Source organism: Loxodonta africana, chromosome 12, assembly GCF_030014295.1.
Source record: "Loxodonta africana isolate mLoxAfr1 chromosome 12, mLoxAfr1.hap2, whole genome shotgun sequence".
Lineage (NCBI taxonomy): Eukaryota > Metazoa > Chordata > Mammalia > Proboscidea > Elephantidae > Loxodonta > Loxodonta africana.
The window spans coordinates 13,513,577-13,527,071 of record NC_087353.1 but is presented as its reverse complement, the minus strand read 5'-3'; positions in this window follow the sequence as shown (position 1 = coordinate 13,527,071).

Genomic DNA, 13,495 nt, shown 5'->3' with positions numbered 1-13,495 from the left:
TTTTTTAAAAATTTCCCAAGAGGAAAATAGCATTAATTTAAAATGTATTGGTGATCAGTGTATGTTATTTTTTAATTAAATCTTTATTTTGAGAGTAGGTTTTGAAAGGAAGAAAGGTCTCCCTCTGGATTCCAGATGGAGTGGGTACAGGCACCATCAAAGAAGGACTGGGAACCCAAGAGGATAAGTTGTAAAACCAAAAATAAACTTTACCTCACAATCTTGCTCAGACCCTTTCCCGTTTCACTTAATATCAGATTCAGTAGGAAGTTAAACCATGTGGATTTTCCTAAATATGAATTCCTTAAGGGAGATAACAAGACGTTTTAATCCATATGTTGAAAACTCATGGGTTTTAATGTAATTGACAGCTGGCAATTTTACCACAGTTTTCCCCTTTTCTGCATCAGTGACTTATTGAAATGACATCCATTATAAAAAATGCAAGAAGTTACTCTTCCCACTTCTTCTCACTTCAATTAACTCTATAGGTGAGCCCATCAGCTGCAGAGGACTCCTGGTACATTAATCACAAGGAAATCATTTGAATTCAGACAGATTTATGGTTCCACTCTTAACTTTAGCAAAAATGACTATAGTAATCCTAATATAATTGATATATTTGATACATTTCAAATTTCAATCTCAATAATGATTCAGTACCATGATTTTAATATTTAGTCCATTTGAATAGCCACCCTCTGGCAAGGGGGAAAAAAATAGAGCAATTCAGTGATACATAAGATTTTAATGTCTATATCTTCCTCTTTTTCTTATACTTTACCCATTTTTTACTCATAGTTCAAGGCTCAGTTAAAATCTGCCCTCCTGTGAACCATCCCTGGCTATATTCACTCTCAACTACTCTTTTTCTTCTGTTTACAAAAAAATATGAAGTGTGTAAGTTTACTCAAAGTTATACATTTTTTTGCTTTCACTGTTATTCAGTTTGGTAGTCTTGCCTCCTAAGTGCAGCTTCAAGTTTCTCTAAATATTTCTCCTACAACCCACCGGTTCCTACCCACCAAGAGCTCCACCCCTGACACAGTGCTGATATTACTACATTTCAGTTTAATTGGCATGAAATAAAAAGCCCCTTTTAAGAAAGTTTCCTATAACTAGTTTCACGTGTAACTATAAGTTGGTATTTTTAGTAAGCAGATAAAAACATCTCTTATTGTTTAGAGTCATTTCAGTCACAGTAGTTTTTGTTAGCTCTTTAGTCATTTAAAATCATATAGTGCCAATAGCTAAAAGTAGCTTAAAAATTTCTTATAATACAAAGAACAAAGATATACCAAGGTTGCTTCTAGATATGGATAAAAGCCACGTAAAGGTGTTTTAACACTGTATGCAATATTTATATACAATTTAATCTAGGTTAATAATTTAAAAGCTAAATATCTAATGGAGTCAGTTTTTAATTTTTTTTTTTTTCCTTGAAAACATACTTAAGGTAAAATAGATACTGATGAAGAGTACAATTTTATACAAATATTTTAAGTTGGGTACAGTGTTTTTAGTTACTGTCCAGTTGGCTCCAACTCATGGCAGTCTTATGTATAACAGAGTGAAAGGTTGCCTGGTCTCGTGCCATCTTCATGATAGTACGTTTGAGTCTGATGTTGTCTATTTTGTGAATCCATCTCTTTGACAGTTCCTCTCATTTTCACTGACCCTCCAGTTTACCAACCACCCTATCCTTTTCTAATGATTAAACTTTCCTGATGACTTCTCCAAAGTAATCAAGTCAAAGTCTTCCATCCTCACCTGAAAGGAACACTACGGTTGTATTTCTTCTAAGACTAGTTTGTTCATTCTGTCGTCAGTCCAAAGAATATTCAATACCACAACTCAAACTCAAATGCATCAATTTTTCTTCATCTTTCTTTTTTATTATCCAACTTTCACATTCATATGAGGTAACTGAAAACACTATGGCTTGGGTCAGATGCACCTTAGTCCTCAAAGTGACACTGAGGTGTACTGAGTGAAATAAATCAGATGGAATGGTGCAAGACCTTTTGAATCAGAATTAAGTGTCAGGTTCTCCCAAAAGACTCCTGTCCAAGGGTGAGATTTTTTTTGTCACTTCCATATATCCTTTTCAAGGTACCATGGGTGAGAGAACAAAGAGGAACTTGAGCCTGGGGTCTATACAGATGAACTAGATGGATATATGCGCTGGACTGCACGGAAGCAAGAGCAAGGAGGTTAAGAAGAGGGTGTCTTTGTTTTTAGGTGAAAACAGGATGGTCATCCAATGACCAGGATGGTGCCTTTGTTTTAGGTGCAAACAGGATGGCCACCCAGTGACCAGGAGGGTGTCTTTGTTCAGGTGCAAACAGCATGGCCATCCTGTGACCAGCTTCTTCCCTAACTACAAGATTAATTACTTTAGTACAGTTAAGTAGTCATAGGAATTCATGAGCTCAGAACAGGGAAGCCTTCTCTGAGAAGGAGAAGAAACTGGGACAAAGAGTGAGATCCTATTTCAAGACTCCTTATCAGAGAATGCTCTGAGCCCAAGGCCTCAGCTTCCCAGGTGGGAATCATAAAGGTAGACCACCCTCCCAGCAAACATCTTTGCTTTTTAAAACTTTAAAGACATATCTTATAGCAGATTTTCTCGACACATGTCACTGGATTTTTTGACTATTGAACCCATGGAACGGCTTCTTTATTTGTAAATAGTATTTTACAATTTCAATTTGTCTTGCTTTAAAACAACCTATAAAAACAATGAGAATCAATTATTTTGACAAAATATTTACCCTATGACCCCATTTTTTAAAAACAGACTCTGACTAGTACATAAATGATTATTTGACTTGGCATTAAAAAAAAATCTGGATACACAATCTGTATAATATATACCTTAGATACAACTGGAAGTGGGGAAAGGACACTTCTGAAAACCATAAAGATATTTAGCTGCTTTCATCTACCAGAAAATCTAACATAAAATATGCTCATATTGTCTAAGCATTGTCCCTAAAGGGAAAGAAATGATTAAGAGGAATATTCTTAGAACACTCAGATATAAGCTGTTAGAGGCATACAGCACAAAAGTCTTTCACAGTCGTCACAGAGTGTAAAACAATCAAAACAAAGTGAAAATAAATAAATGTATATACATATGTTTTTAAGGCAACAACACCACTTTTATGGAGAGACATAAAATGGAGGTGCCCTGCAGATACCTGCCATTTTAAGGCTTCAGTGAAACTAACTACATGGAGTACCTACGAGGTTAATTCCTAGACTAGTCCTGGTCCTCAAACATCCTCCACCACTTCTCAGCCTGTTCTGTATGGCACCCCATCTACCCTGTGCTTTGGAATTCTGGTTTACATTTCTCTTCACCCCTCTTCCACTGCAATCCAGCTTGCTGATGTCTGCATTCATTACTCAGTGTTGGAACCTCATGACTTGGCACCTACAGATAGGCACCTACAGATATTCCTGTTGAGTATGCTCCAATATTACCACCACTTACTGTTTTACTTTGGATCCAGCCTTGGATTTTTTGTGTCAGAATTTGCCTGTCCTGTACTTCCTTCTGTCTTTACTGAACATCATTAATATTTTAAAAGCACTCAAATATTCACTAAAAATATGTCATATGAGTGCACCGTAGACACAATGATATTAAGCAATGATTCAAATCAATCAACTTGTTTATTTGTTTCAAGAGTACATTAGCATCCACTGATATCAACTGATAATCAGTGCATGTCTTTCCTGTACTGTATCAATTGTCTCTATGCTTATAGAGATAGTATTCGTCTAACCCTAACCAGAAAGGCATAGAAACATTTTTTTCCTACAAGATGTTGAATAATTCACATTAACATATAAAATAATAACTACTTTGATGATGTGAGAATATATTAACTTCATTGGAATCACATAGGTTGTTTGAAAACTGAGGATTCATTCTGAGTAAAACTCTTGGTTCTCCTGCTAGCCGCTCTCCTTTAGGCTGTCATTTTTAAGTTGCAAGTAGTTAATGTACAGTTTGTGTTCCTCAAAGAATTTGAACTTAATTGTACTTTGCCACTAAATTATATATATATATATATATATATATATATATATATAAAATACCATTGTCGTTGAGTCAATTCCGACTCACGGCAACCCTTTAGGACCGAGTAGAACTGCTCCATAGGATTTCCAAGGAGAAGCTGCTGGATTTAAACTGCTGACCTTTTGGTTAGCAGCCATGGCTCTTAACCACCATGAAACCAGGGCTCCACTTGGCCTCTGGTGTTAAAAGGTACCATTTAGTCAATTCTGACTCATAATGACAGAGGACAGAGTAGAACTTCTCATAGGGTTTCCAAGGAGCAGCTGGTGGGTTTGAACTGCTGCCTTTTTGGTTAGCTGCTGAGTTCTTAAGCATTTTGCCACTAGGAAGATAAAAAAGCTTTATCTATTACCTGAAAGTCCAGCTAATATGACTAGTATTCAAAAGCACACACCAAAAACTGAGGCCAAGATGAAGAAATTGAAGATTTTTACCCAACTTCTGTAGTCTGAAATTGATTGAAAATGCAATCAGGATGCATTGATAATTACTGGTTATTGGAACTCAAAAGTTGGAAACAAAGAAGGGTTGATAGTTTGAAAATATGGCCTTGGTGATAGAAACAATGCTGGAGATCTCATGACAGAATTTTGCAAGATCAACAATCTCATTGCAAATACATTTTTTCAACAACATAAATAGCAACTACACACATGGACCTTGCCAGATGGAATACACAGGAATCAAATCAACTACATCTGTGGAAACAGACCATGGAAAAGCTCAATATCACCAGTAAGAGCAAGGCCAGGGGCCGGCTGCAGAACAGACCATCAGTTGCTCGGATACAAGTTCAAGTTGAAGCTGAAGAAAGTTAGACAAGTCCACAAGACTGAAGTCCACCCTCAAGTTTATCCTATCTGAATTTAGAGACCATCTCAAGAATAAATTTGACACATTGAACACTAATGACCGAAGACCAGAAGAGTCATGAAATGACATCAAGGATATCATACATGAAGAAAGTAAAACATCATTAAAAAGACAGGAAAGAAAGAAAGGTAGACTCAAATGGATGTCAGAAGAGACTCTGAAACTTGCTCTTGAACATAGAGTAGCTAAAATGAAAGGAAGAAATGATGAAGTAGAACAGTGATACAGAAGATTTCAAAGGGCTACTCAAGATGAAAAAGTAAAGTATTATAATGACGTGTCCAAAGACCTGGAGTTAGAAAACCAAAAGGAAAGAACACACTAGGCATTTCTCAAGCTGAAAAAACTGAAGAAAAAATTCAATCCTTGAGATGCACTATTGAAAGATTCGTGGAAATACTGAATGACGCAGGAAGAAACAAAAGAAGATGGAAAGAATACACAGAGTCACTGTATCAAAAAGAATTGGTTGATAACCAGTCATTTCAGGCAGCAGCATATGATCAAGGACCAATGGTACTGAAGGAAGAAGTCCAAGTTGCACTGAAAACCTTGGTGAAAAACAAGGCTTCAGGAATTGACAGAATACCAAATGAGATGTTTCAACAAATGGATACAGTGCTGGAGGTGCCTACTTTTCTATGCCAAGAAATTTGGAAGACAGCTACCTGGCCAACCAACTGGAAGAGATCCATATGTGTGCCTATTCCAAAGAAAGGTGATCCAACAGAGTGTGGAAATTATTGAACAATATCATTATTATCACATGCAAGTAAAATTTTGCTGAAATTCATTCAAAAGCCGTTGCAGCAGTATATCATCAGGGAACTACCAGAAATTCAAGCTGGATTCAGAAGAGGACATGGAACCAGGAATATCATTGCTGACGTAAGATAGATGCTGCTGAAAGCAGAGAGTACCAGAAAGATGTTACCTGTGTTTTATTGACTATGGTAAGGAATTCGACTGTGTGGATCATAACAAATTATGGACAACATTGTGAAGAATGGGAATTCCTGAACACTGTATTGTGCTCATGAAGAATCTGTACATAAATCAAGAGACAGTTAGAACAGAATAAAGGGTACTGCATGGTTTAAAGCCTAGAAGGGTGTTCATCAGGGTTGTATCCTTTCACTATACTTATTCAATCTGCATGCTGAGCAAATAATCTGAGAAGCTGGACTATATGAAGAAGAACAGGGCATCAGGATTGGAAGAAAACACACTAAGTACCTGTGTTATGCAGATAATACAACCTTGCTTGCTGAAAGTGAAGAAGACTTGAAGCACTTACTGGATTACACCTCAGCTTAAAGAAAACAAAAATCCTCACAACTGGATCAATAAACAACATCATGATAAATGGAGAAAAGATTGAAGTTGTCAAGAATGTCATTTTACTTGGATCCACAACCAACACCCATGGAAGCAGCAGGTGAAAAATCAACGAATTCGTTGTATTGGGCAAATCTACAGTAAAAGACCTCCTTACAGCATTAAAAAGCAAAGATGTGACCTTGAAGACTAAGGCGCTCCTGACCCAAGCCCGATGTTTTCAATTACCTTTTAAGCATGGGAAAGCTGGACAATGAATAAAGAAAACTGAAGAATTATTGATGTCTTTGAATTGTGATGTTGGTAAGGATATTGAATATACCATGGACTACCAAAAGAATGAACAAAGCTGTCTTAGAAGAAGTACTACCAGAATGCTCCTTAGAAGCAAGAATAGTGAGACTATGTCTCACGTACTTTGGACATGTTATCAGGAGGGGTCAGTCCCTGGAGAAGGACATCAAACTTGATAAAGTCGAGGGTCAGCAAAAAAAGAGGAAGACCCTCAATGAGATGGACTGACCCAGTAACTATAAAAATAGGCTCAAGCATAACAACGATTTTGAGGATGACACAACTGGGTAGTGTTTTGTTTTGTTGTACATAGGGCCACTGTCAGAACCAGCTCAACAGCATCTAAGAACAACAACATTACATGAAAATTTTTATTCTTTTTCTTTCATATAAGTGCCTACTTACCTAACTTCCTACTTACCTAAATACACACATACATGCATTCATAAACCTGGACTTACACTTGGAAGACAATTTTTTTTTTCTTTCTAGTCCAATGTAACATTGCAAAATTTCTTATAGTAACAAATGTGTAGGTTGCCAAACCCAAATCCCTTTTTCTCTAGAAGAATAGCTGGTGTATATAAGTATGCCTGAGTGTTTGCTTAGACTGGGAAGAGGCTGGATCTTTGGAGTGGTACTGAAAGTGATAGGGAGAATTTAACTCACATATTTAACTTATGGAATATCTACTATGTGGTAGGATGTTTCAGCTACTGGGGCACACAAAGTTAAACAAAAACATATTTGAAACTGTTTTTAATTACCATTATTATTATTACTTGTCATTGCTTAGCCAATCCCATCCAACAAGAAGAATTGGACAGTGATGTTATTTGAAAATATTATTATATTATTATTTTCTAAATGCTGCCTGTCTTAATTACCTACTGCTGCTACAATAAAAATACCACAAGTGGATGGCTTCAACTTCAGAAGTTCATTCTCTCAGAGTCTAGTAGGCTAGAAGCCCAAATTCAGGGTGTCACCTCCAGGGGAAGGATTTCTTTCTCCAATGGCTCTGGAGGAAGGTCTTTTTCATCAACCTTCCCTTCAAACAGGAACTTCTCACTGCAGGGACCCCGGGTCCAAAGGACACGTTCTGCTTCTGGCACTACTTTCCTGGTGGTATGAGGTCCTGGTGTCTCTCTGCTTGCTTCACTCTTTCATATTTCAGAAGAGATTGGCTCAAAACACAACCTAATCTTGTAGATTGACTCCTGCTCCATTAACATAGCTGCCTCTAATCCTGCCTCATTAACATCACAGAGGTAGTATTTACAACACATGGGATAATCACCTCAGATGACAAAATGGTGGACAATCACACAATACTGGGAATCATGGCCTAGCCAATATGACACACATTTTGGGGAGAACACAATTCAATCCATAACACTGCCTATTTTATGCTGTAGTACCATCTTCAATTACTTTGTTTCCTGGGATAAAATGGAACTAAGTTACTCCATTTATGCTTTTTTTTTTTTGCCTTCCTGTAGGCTTTAGTTTTTGGAGTTAAAAATCCCTACATATGCCAATCTTTCAATTTCTTGCACTTTCCCATTCATCCCCATTCTCTCTATTCATTACCAAGGGCATGATTCTAATAAACTCTTGATATGTGCTTTCTCAAACTAAACGTAATGGGGTGGGATGAATTTTTTGAATGGTCATTATCATCAATTACTTGATTCTCACATTAAACTTGTATGATGACTATAATGGCCTCCCACCTACCAAGAGTTTATCTGTTAGTTTATCACCAACGGATAAACTTATATTCCGAAAGACAGGAAAGTAATCATCCCAGTGCAACAAAGCTAATGCATGATAAAGAGAGAATTTGATTCCAGGTCTTTCTTACTCTAGACCTTACATTCTCTTCACCATACTTGCTATGCTGTTACACCATTCACCATACACTAAAAGCTACTATGTAACAAATGGAAGGGATTGAAGAATGGCAACCAACAATAACCTGAACACTATGGCTGGCTGAGCTATGGGAGAGACTGGTATGACCATTCCAGAGCCTGGAGCACAGTGAGTCAGGGATGACTTGCACATGTTACGGAATTCAGCAGACACCAAAGCTTAAGATTTTATGGTCTCATCCCTGTATCAAGTGCCTCAGAAAACTGTTCAAAAGTAGAGATTATAAAGAAAAAGAATGTGTCTGTTTTTTAAGTAACTTATTTTTTCTAATTGTGACATCTAATTCAGTAATACTTGACTTAACTAAGAAGAATGCCAGCATAATATTAATTATTCAGCCCTTCCCAGGCTTCTGCAAGCTTTCATTAACAAGAAAAGTTTGCAGGACAAGTTATAGTTTACACGCCAACACATCTGTTTATAAATTACACCGTAAAGGCAGAATGTGGTAGTAAATCAACTTCCTTTACAAGCACCATCTATTTACGCAGCTAGATTCTATACATCTTGTACCTGAATATGTGGCACTGAAATTTGCTGAACCTTTTGTTCCTTTTATTTTCCTACTCTAGACCTACAATTAAACTCTAATTTGATTTTTTTCTACTCTGTAAATTCTAATTTGTTATGATAGAACCTCAATTCACAAGCCAAAGTAACTCTGTCCAAAAAATTCAACAAATACTGTACTCACAATCTCAGATATTTCCACAAAAATTAGATTTTGACTTGAAATGATAGCAGAATACTTCTCACACTGTATGCAACAGATATTGTTGTTGTTAGGTGCTGTGGAGTTGGTTCTGACTCACAGCGACTACGTACAACAGAATGAAACACTACCTGGTCCTGTGCCATCTTTGCAATCAGTGCTGTGCTTGAGACCAACATTGCAGCCACTGGGTCAATCCATCTCATTGAGGATCTTCCTCTTTTTCACTGACCCTCTACCTTACCAAGCATGATGTCCTTCTCCAGGGACTCGTCTCTACTGATAAAATATCTGGGGTAAGTGAGACCAAGTCTTACCATTACCCTTCCAAGGAGTACTCTGGCTGTATTACTTCCAAGACAGATCTGTTCGTTCTGGCGGTATGGAGAAATGATGTTAGAGATCATGCTAATAAATAAGTAGAGTCTCTGAGTGTCTTACATTTTCAACAGTAAGCTCAAAAAGAAAAGAAACTATAAAGAGAAAAAAGTAACAAAATTACTCTGAGTCAGGATCATTTACTATTCTACCTGAGTACCATGCATGATCCACTTTCGAAAACCAAGCTTATCAGGAAAAAACATTTTCAGTTCTACTGTAATTCAGAATAGCCAGAATTTCTACCTTAAAAACCATTTATATATATATATATATATATATATATATATATATACATGAAAGAAAATATATAATACCCAGTGTTGAAAAAATAACAATAAAAACAAACCCATGTGTATCTATCAACACTTTTCATTAATAAAATAGTACCTATACTTTGCAGAGGGCTTTTTATACTTTTGAATACCTCTTTTTGATTGTAACTGCCACTTTCCTTCACCACGCAGAGGTGGTCACAATTCTAAATGTTTAATTTAATAAGCACATGCATTTAAAATAATATTCAGTTATGTTTTACATGAAAATAAACAAAGATATTCGTATTAATTGTGATTTGAGGAGAACGTCAAAACTGAAAAACTATGGGATTAGAACTGAATTTATAGAGATCTAGAAAGAACAGCAAGGAGCTAATCAACATGTGGTTTAAAAAAGAACCGGGATCAGAACTGAGCTGTTTTATATTCTTAAAATCTCAAATGTTTTAGTATAAAACAGCTCCTTCACTTATTATTTGAACAGCTTCTCTTCAGAGGACTCTGACACAGGACTTTTGATCCAGGGCAGAAGACAACACTAGAGATAAATGAAGATTAAAAAAAAAGAGAGAAAAAAAAACACCATTGTCAAATCGATTCCGATTCCCAGAGACCTTATAGGACAGAGTAGAACGGCCCCACAGGGCTTCCAAGGTGCAGCCGGTGGATTTGAACTAATAACCAAAAGTTTAGCAAAGGTTAGAAGCAGAGCTCCTGGCCACTGCATCACCAGGGCTTCAAATTCCAGATACCAAGATCTGTTTAAACTTGTTCTTCTCTTCTGGAAATGATGGCGCTTCCATTGTTCTAACCGTGTATTCCCATTTGTTTCTTCTGAAAAATTTACGCAAGTCAATCCCAGGGGAGTTCACCACTATTCTTCCACTTGTGTCATACTCTTAGTGGTAACACAGACAATCTCTAGCCTCCCTCTAGCATCTGCATCTTTGCACATACAATTCCTTCTGATGGGAGTACTTTGTTTGTTTGATCTTCTGTGTAAGACCAATTCCTATACTTTTTTTTAATCAAAGGTTAAAAAATTACCTGTTTAGAACACTTCTTCATCTCTCAAAGTGAGGTGGGTTCAACTCCTCTATTCTACCTGAGTACCACGCATGATCGACTTTCAAAAAACAGAGTATTAGAAGTGACAATTTACTTAACTGAATCAGAGTTCAAAGAACTATGGCTTTTGTTTCCAATCCAGACTGTGGTTCAAAACCAACTTGGCACCTGTGTTTGTAAACAAAGTGTTCTATGAAAATGCCACCCACTTTCATTAACCTATTGTCTATGGCTGCTTAAGTGCTTCAATAGCAGAGTTGAGTAGTTAGGACAGAGACTCTATGGCCTACGTGGTCTAAAATATTTAATACCTGACTCTTTAAAGAAAATGTTTCCTGATCTCTGGTCTACACCATCTATTAGAATTCTCTAGAGGAGAAATGTGTCTTATTTACTATTTTATATTGTACATTGTAAGTCCTTGCTCTTTATTAAAGAGATTGACAAGTGCCAATGAACACATACTGTGTGTCTGTAGGAAGACCCTTCATGAGACAGACACACCTGACATACAGGAAAAGAGTAAATAAAAAGCTGGGAGAAAAGAATTGTGCATGTATGAATCACATGAGCCCATAATCTTAGTCATTGTGGATTGGCTAGAGTATTATCTGTCTTTGGATTTATCTCCATTGGTTTTCTGTAGAGAGGAATAACTACTGGAGAAGGAATGTATTATGGGCAAAGTTTTAGTGTTGTTGACAAACTAAAATTACATTTTTATTGCAGATTTTTTTTTTTGTACTACTTCCCTTAAAAAAAAAAAAAAAAAAAACTAGTGAAGTAGGACTTCCAGTATGGTGAAGTGAGTAGTGTATCAAATCCTCTCCCTAAAAGGCAATGATAAAACTGGATAAAATTGTTAAAAACTATCCTGCTAGGTTTTTAGCAATTTTATCCAATTTAACTGTCTTTTATTGACTATGCAAAGGTATTCTACTCTGTGGATCATAACAAATTATGGACAACACTTCGAAGAATGGAAATTCCAAAACACTTAATTGTGCTCATGAGGAATCTATACGTAGATCAAGAGGCAGTTGTTCAGACAGAATAAGGGGATACTCAGTGTTTTAAAGTCAGGGAAGGTGTGCATCAGGGTTGTATCCTTTCACCATACCTATTCAATCTGTATGCTGAGCAAATAATTCGAGAAGCTGGACTATATGAAAAGGAATGGGGCATCAGGATTGGAGGAAGACTCATCAACAACCTGTGTTATGCAGATGACACCACTTTGCTTGCTTAAAATGAAGAGGACTTGAAGCCCTTACTGATGAAGAACAAAGACCACAGCCTTCAGTATGCATTACACCTCAACATAAAGAAAACAAAAATTCTCACAACTGGACGAATAAGCAACATCATGATAAATGGAGAAAAGATTGCAGTTGTCAAGGATTTCATTTTACTTGAGTCCACAATCAACAACCATGGAAGCAGCAGTCAAGAAATCAAAAGATGCATTACATTGGGCAAATGTGCTTTTAAAGTGTTTAAAAGCAAAGATGTCACTTTGAAAACTAAGGTGAGTCTGACCCAAGCCATAGTATTTTCAATTGCCTCATATGCATGCGAGAGCTGGACAATGAATAAGGAAGACTGAAGAAGCATTGATGCTTTGAATTGTGGTGTTGGCGAAGAATATTGAATATTCCATGGACTGCCAAAAGAAGGAACAAATCTGTCTTAGAAGAAGTATAATCAGAATGCTCCTTAGAAGCAAGTATGGCGAGACTGCATCATATATACTTTGGACATGTTGTCAGGAGGGATCAGTTCCTGGAAAAGGACATCATGCTTGGTAAAGTACACAGTCAGTGGAAAGAGGAAGACCCTCAATGAGATGGATTGACACAGTGGCTGCAACAATGGGCTCAAGCATTAACAACGATTGTGAGCACGGCACAGGATCAGGCAGTGTTTCGTTCTGTGGTGTATAGGGTCACTATGAGTCAGAACCAACTCGAAGGTACCTAACAACAATAACAGCATTCTGCTAGGACTCTGGAAATTGACCAAAGCAAACATCCAATTAGAAAGTGACAATTCATGAAAAAACTACTGAATTTCATGTGAGAAGCACAAGCATCTGTGGCATTCTTACGTTGTGCTGCTTCAATCACCCACCTTCCACACTCCTAACCACTCCCCTCTCTAGAATTTCTACTCCCCCCTAGCAGCTGGATCAGGGTGATAGTTTTACCAGGGTGGGGTCAGCTATAAATGTCACCACAGGGGTCTAACTTCACTTTGAGTGGACTATTGAGAACTCATGTTCAGCAGTATTATCAGTAATAGTAACAATATTGGTGGCAAATAAACAGTGAAGATAAGAGGCTCAGCAACAATAAGGTTAAGACATGTCTGTCTCACAAGATTTGGGCAAGCAACAGACTGACAGTACAGCCAGCAATTTTTCAGAGAGATCCAAGAAATGAGACAGCCAGAGAGTTCCTTGATAAGCAATCTGTACCTCAAATCTGTACTTACTAAAGAGATCTTTTGCAGCAGATTTACCTA